Source organism: Neovison vison, chromosome 9 (genome assembly GCF_020171115.1).
Source record: "Neovison vison isolate M4711 chromosome 9, ASM_NN_V1, whole genome shotgun sequence".
NCBI classification, from domain to species: domain Eukaryota; kingdom Metazoa; phylum Chordata; class Mammalia; order Carnivora; family Mustelidae; genus Neogale; species Neogale vison.
The window spans coordinates 55,325,468-55,331,467 of NC_058099.1; positions in this window are offsets into that span (position 1 = coordinate 55,325,468).

Below are 6,000 nucleotides of genomic sequence, written 5' to 3' on the forward strand. Positions count from 1 at the left end.
AGTAGTTTTTTTTTAAAGATTTTTATTTATTTATTTGACAGACAGAGATCACAAGTAGGCAGAGAGGCAGGCAGAGAGAGAGAAGGAGAAAGCAGGCTCCCCGCTGAGCAGAGAGCCCAACACGGGGCTCGATCCCAAGACCTGGGATCATGACCTGAGCCAAAGGGAGAGGCCTTGACCCACTGAGCCACCCAGGTGCCCCTTTTATAAGTAGTTTTGATATGTTTTGAAGGATTATCATGCCTCCATTTTTCCCTTTACACACATACACACACACACATACACAGATACGTAGACACATAGACACATACCTTCCTTACCCTGAAACTTGTCTGATTGGATTTTGGTAAATTAAATCATATTTAGATAAGAAGACAGATTTGTTTTTCTTTTCTTTTGTTTTGTTTTATTTTTTTACTATAAGAAGTTTTTAAAAAAAGTTTGAAGAGACAGCTAACATTTGGTGAATACTCACATTAAAGATACCCCCTTAATTTTTAGATAACCTTTGAGATGTGAGACAATGGCGGAGGATTCCCGTACCTTTTTTACTTTTTCCCCAGAACCAAAATTCACTCTCTTTTCCCTCCACACTCCCTCTGATAATCCATGGGAGAGACTGGGCCTCAGAAGTTATACCACAACGGGAGGGTACGAGGAAGTTGGCAGGTCTGAAGTCCTGGGAGCCAGGTAGAGGGGGCAGAGGAAGGGTGTGCAGAGTTCTGTAAGGTGACATTGGAAGACCAGGACTGAGTCAGGAGGCTGTCCCACGGATCTTGCTGTACCCTGGAGAAGGCACTCTCGATTGTTGCCACCCATGGACTCTGTATTGTTGAGAAACACCCCTTAAATTTAAATTAAGTAGATGGTTAAAAATGAGTTCTGTCTAAAACTGAGTGAACTTTGTCGATTAAAACTTATATTTGGAAGTGCTCAACCACCCTGTCCTTATAAATTAGGGTCACAGCAGAGTTACAACTGCTATCTCTAATGTAAAAGAATTTTCTGCACTTGATTATCCTCCTGGAATGTTTGGTGTGAGGGTGGATGGGCGTCGGGAACAGTAGTCTTCAGGCAGAAATGCACACCACAGATGAAGGTAGAAGAAAAAAATATGATGATTTTCTTATGGGTCACATTGAGAAAGTGAGGCAGGTTATAGTATACTACCCATTGTGAATGGCATGCCTGTTTATTCCACATATTGCTTCCAGTATCTAGAAATTTCTGAGATTTACAAAAAGGTTTTGTTAATGTCAACAGTGACTTCTTACCTTTTAAGAACATTGTAAAAATTCCTGGGTAGGATTCTAAGAAAAGTGCTTATACAGACTTTATAGGGATGGGTCTTCTGTTTTTTATTAGGAAATGACCTTTTAGCACTGTTTATTTCATATTTTATATCTTTCAAGGACTCATTAATTGCCATTTTTCAGTTTTTATATTTGTCTTTTGTTGTTCCATAACGTAACTCTTTGTCTGGGCTGTTAGTGGTAAACACATTTCTCACTTAACCATTCATTGTCCACCCTTTCATTTCTGTGGACACCAGTAAGGGAAAGGAACTCACACTCCAAGAGTACTTACAATATTGGGGGCACATTTGTAACCCATTTTACATATAATCCTCACACCAACTCTATAAGATACATATCCTTACCCATAGAGGTTCATAAAACTGAAATGATTTACCGAAGTTTGTACACGAGTAAATAAGCAATCTGGGATTGAATGTGTTTTCTTAGTCTCATTTTCAGTGACATTTCCATAACATTACAGCTGATTGTAGTTGTGTTATTCTATAGTTTGAAATAAACAGGACAATTGTGGCAGGCTTTGGGGATCAATGGGGCACAGACGGAATTTTAAAAAACGGTTGAAGGAACTGATAAATTGGTTGATAGAAGACATGTTTTTCATTTATGAGCTCTTGAGACTATAAAAGGTTATAGTCTTACAACCTTTTAATATCAAACTCCTTGTCTAACTGTGGTGCAATGTTTTGGGGCTATTTGAGTCTCCTATCAGTAGTCATTATTAAATGTTTTCCTGTATTTGGAAATGAGCTTTACCACCGGATTGTTATCTTATGCAAAGCTACAAGTAGGTCAGTAAAAATAGAGCTCTGTATTTCTGAATGCTCAGTGATTTTCCCCCAACATGCATGAAAGGTTTAAATGAACAAAATAGGAACTTGATGAGAAGGAAAATTAAGCCCAGATACTAATCAGTAGGAAAGAGCAAATGGAAGCAAGCAGAAGTTTTCCTTTGAATAGATGAAGCATATTAGTCCAGTTACAGAATAACTCATGTTCTCTATTCATGTAAGTATATATTAAATATTCTGATTATTATTTTGATCCCTGAATTAGAAAAAGGTTCTTAAAATGTTAGGCACTGCTGCCACTGCAGTTTATTATTATTATTATTATTATTATTATTTATTTTTTAAAACATAATGCGGTAAACTACATCCTTTTACTTGGCTATTAGATTAAGAAATTTAGCCTAAAATTGGCCAAAGCAATTAAATTGTTTTATTCAGCTAGAAATTTTCCACATTAAAACTATTCTTTCAAAATAAAAGTGGAACAAACACATAGCAACCTGAACAAAGAGCTAAAGGAAAAGCGTTAAGTACCCCCCACCACCGCACCTCTATCCCCACCTTCAGAAGATTCGCTTATAAGAAATTAAAAAGAAAACTGGTTTATATTGTGATTTTTGCTAAGCATTCTTAGCCTTTAAAGTGGTCTATTATTTTTTCAAGTATTCGTTTATTCTTCATTCTTTTAAATGTTTTTTTATGCTCAGTTAGCCAACATTAGTTTGTTTTTTTTTAAAGATTTTTAATTGTTTATTTGACATTATTATTGAATGCCTAAAGTGACATGCGGCTCATGGCTCATTATTAAAGATTTTCTTCTTTGTTGGGCTTTGTTGACCTGAAATCTGCTTCCATATAATTCCTAAAATTTGCTTCATTCTGGATGTCACAGCCAGTGTTTGAATTTTACTAAAATTTTTTTTAAAAACTTGAATAAAAAATTAAAAACCATACAAAGTAAGGTACAAATTCAGAAGGCATAATTATTTTAGGAATGAAGAATAAAGACAATTATCATACGGTTTCATTCTTATGTGAAACATATGGAATAGTATGGAGGACCACAGGGGAAGGGAGGAAAAACTGAATAGGAAGAAATCAGAGAGGGGGACACATTCTGGACTCAGGGAAACACACTGAGGGTTACAGAAAGGAGGGGGATGGAGGGATGTTGTAGCCAGGTGACAGGTATTAAGGAGGGCACCGTTGTGATGAGCACTGGGTGTTATATGCAACTAATGAGTCATTAAACACTATATCAAAAACTAATGTTGGTTGGGGCGCCTGGGTGGCTCAGTGGGTTAAAGCCTCTGCTTTCGGCTCAGGTCATGATCCCAGGACCCTGGGATCGAGCCCCACATTGGGCTTTCTTCTCAGCAGGGAGCCTGCTTTCCTTCCTCTCTCTGCCTGCCTCTTTGCCTACTTGTGATCTCTGTCTGTCAAATAAGAGTTTAGGGGGGTTACCCTGGGGCAGAGGTGGAAAAGGAGCAGGTTCTGTACTTGTGGTTCTTGGTCTGTCTGGGCCGGCCTAAGATCTTGGAAGCCACAAGGTCAGGATGTTGAGTCCCAGGCTTTGAATATTTAGTTTATATATCATTGTCCTTGCCTCCAGCTCAGGTCTCTATCACTTGAGTTCAAGGACATGGGACTCTGTTTCAGGGTGTTCCTTACACTACTGTTGTCTAGCGCCTACCTACCAGTACCATGATACACATTGTGGTGAAAGCTTCTAGCACTCTCCCACTCTTGTTACCATTGCCCCCCAGGCATGGGGTGTATAGTGAGCAGCCCCCTTGTAGATAAGTAGTCCCATATGATGAGTTTTGCCTATGGATCACGTATGACAGTGAAGTCTATCACTTCCAAGCTGAAGGATTTAATTACTGGCACGATTCTTAAAGCGTTCTCGCTTGTGCCTGACACATCTGAAGGAGGCTCCATACTGAACTGAAAGGCAGGGCTACAACATTCAGGCAGTCTAAATTACAGGGCATACTTGGAATCCAAAGTAGTACTGCAAGCGTGAGAAACAAACTCTTTTCATGTTAGGAGACCGAGCTGGACTTTTTTTGCACAGTATCTGGTTAACCTTACCTTGACTAATAATACACCTTTACGTTAAGAGATATGTTTGAGTTTACTTCTGATCTGGCGTCCATGCTAACAACACCACAAAGTCTTGTTAAATTATCTCAAAAGCTGGATGGCTGAGTGGCTCAGTTGGTTAAGTGTCTGCCTCGGGCTCAGGGCATGAGCCTAGGGTCCTGGAATTGAGCCCCACATTGGGCTCCCTGCTAAGCAGGAAGTCTGCTTCTCCCTCTCCCTCTGCCTGCTGCTTTGCCTGCTTCTGTACTCTTTCTATCTGACAAATAAATAAATAAATACAATCTTTAAATAAAAATTGTCTTAAAAGCCACGGAAGAAAGATTTGTTCATTCAAATTTCCTAGATAAGTAGGTCTCAGAGAGGTTATAAATAACTATCAAAAGGTAGTCCAGAAAAAAAAAATTGGAATTTGAACTTAGGGAAAAGTTGCCAGATACAACACAGGACTCCCAAATAAATTTGAATTTCGAATAAACAATGATTTTTTCATTGTAAATATGTTGCGTGGGACATACTTAACCAAAAAAAAATGCTGCTTATTGACACATAATATGTAAAATATAATATAAATATTATTTATAAAATCCCAAACAAATTCCCTATTTACCCAGAAATCCTATAACCTTATTTGCTGAATCTGGCATCCCTAACATAGAGTCTTCAAGGCACACACTGTGTCTATGATTCCATAGTCACAGTAAACGCTGTATCATGAAGAGCAGTGTAATTTTTTTTCACATTAAAATGCAAAAAAGGTATTGGTTATTATTCTTCCAGACTATTCTCAAACAAAAAATGTGGATGATTTGATTTGAATAAAACTGATAAACTCCTTGCCCCTCAACTGAAATGCAAAGACCCAGCTGCCACCCGTTGGCCTAAGCTGCCATGTGATAATAGAACTAGACTGACCACAGGGCCCTTTTCCCTGCCAGCATTCACCTCAATGGAGGACTTTCACCAGTTCACCACTTTCATTGGCTGTGGATGCTGCCTTGGGTCAACTTGTTAAAAATCTAACATAATCCTTCTATGGGTCCCAAACCTTTGGTTCTCTGAGGTGGAGCAAGATTTGAGCTATCTGTAAGTTCCATAGCCTAATCAATTCCCCAGCTTTCTAGAAGTTGGAAGAAAACCAGATTTAGGTCATGGTATTCTTTGTCTCCTAATACAAAGTATTTGGAATATGTAATTAGAGAAATTCAGACAGCAATGTTTCTGATTTGTCAGTACTTGTTGCTGGATTTTTCATATGACTTTACAGTGAGACTGTGCTTTCAGGCAGAAATAGTTTACATACCTTTCTTCTTTTTTCATTGTAACTCATATGATCCTGGAAAACACCCAATGTTTTGAGACTGAGATCCAGTCTCTGAGTAGCTAAGTATCTCAATGTCTGGCCAAATAATCATGTCTTTGTTGAAGGAAAGTAACAGAAGCAGCTTTCTCTGTCTTCCTTTCTCATTTCGGCTAATATTTAGTAACTCTGTCTATGGGTTTGGCACTGGGCAATGGAATGGTGCACAGAGGAATGAGGTGTGCCTCCTATTCCCAAGGAGCTCAAATCATTATAAAATGGCACAAATTATTAATTGCTAAAATGGAGATAAATGACCAAAGAAATGGAAATACAGAGAATGGAGTGATTACTTTTGGTTCATGATCTAGGATCATTATTTTTTTCAACAAATTATTGATCACCTATGTGCCAGGCACTGTGAATACAAAGGGAATTCTGACTGTACATTGCAAAAGTGGCCCTGTTCTCAAGAAGTTGTATTCTAGTA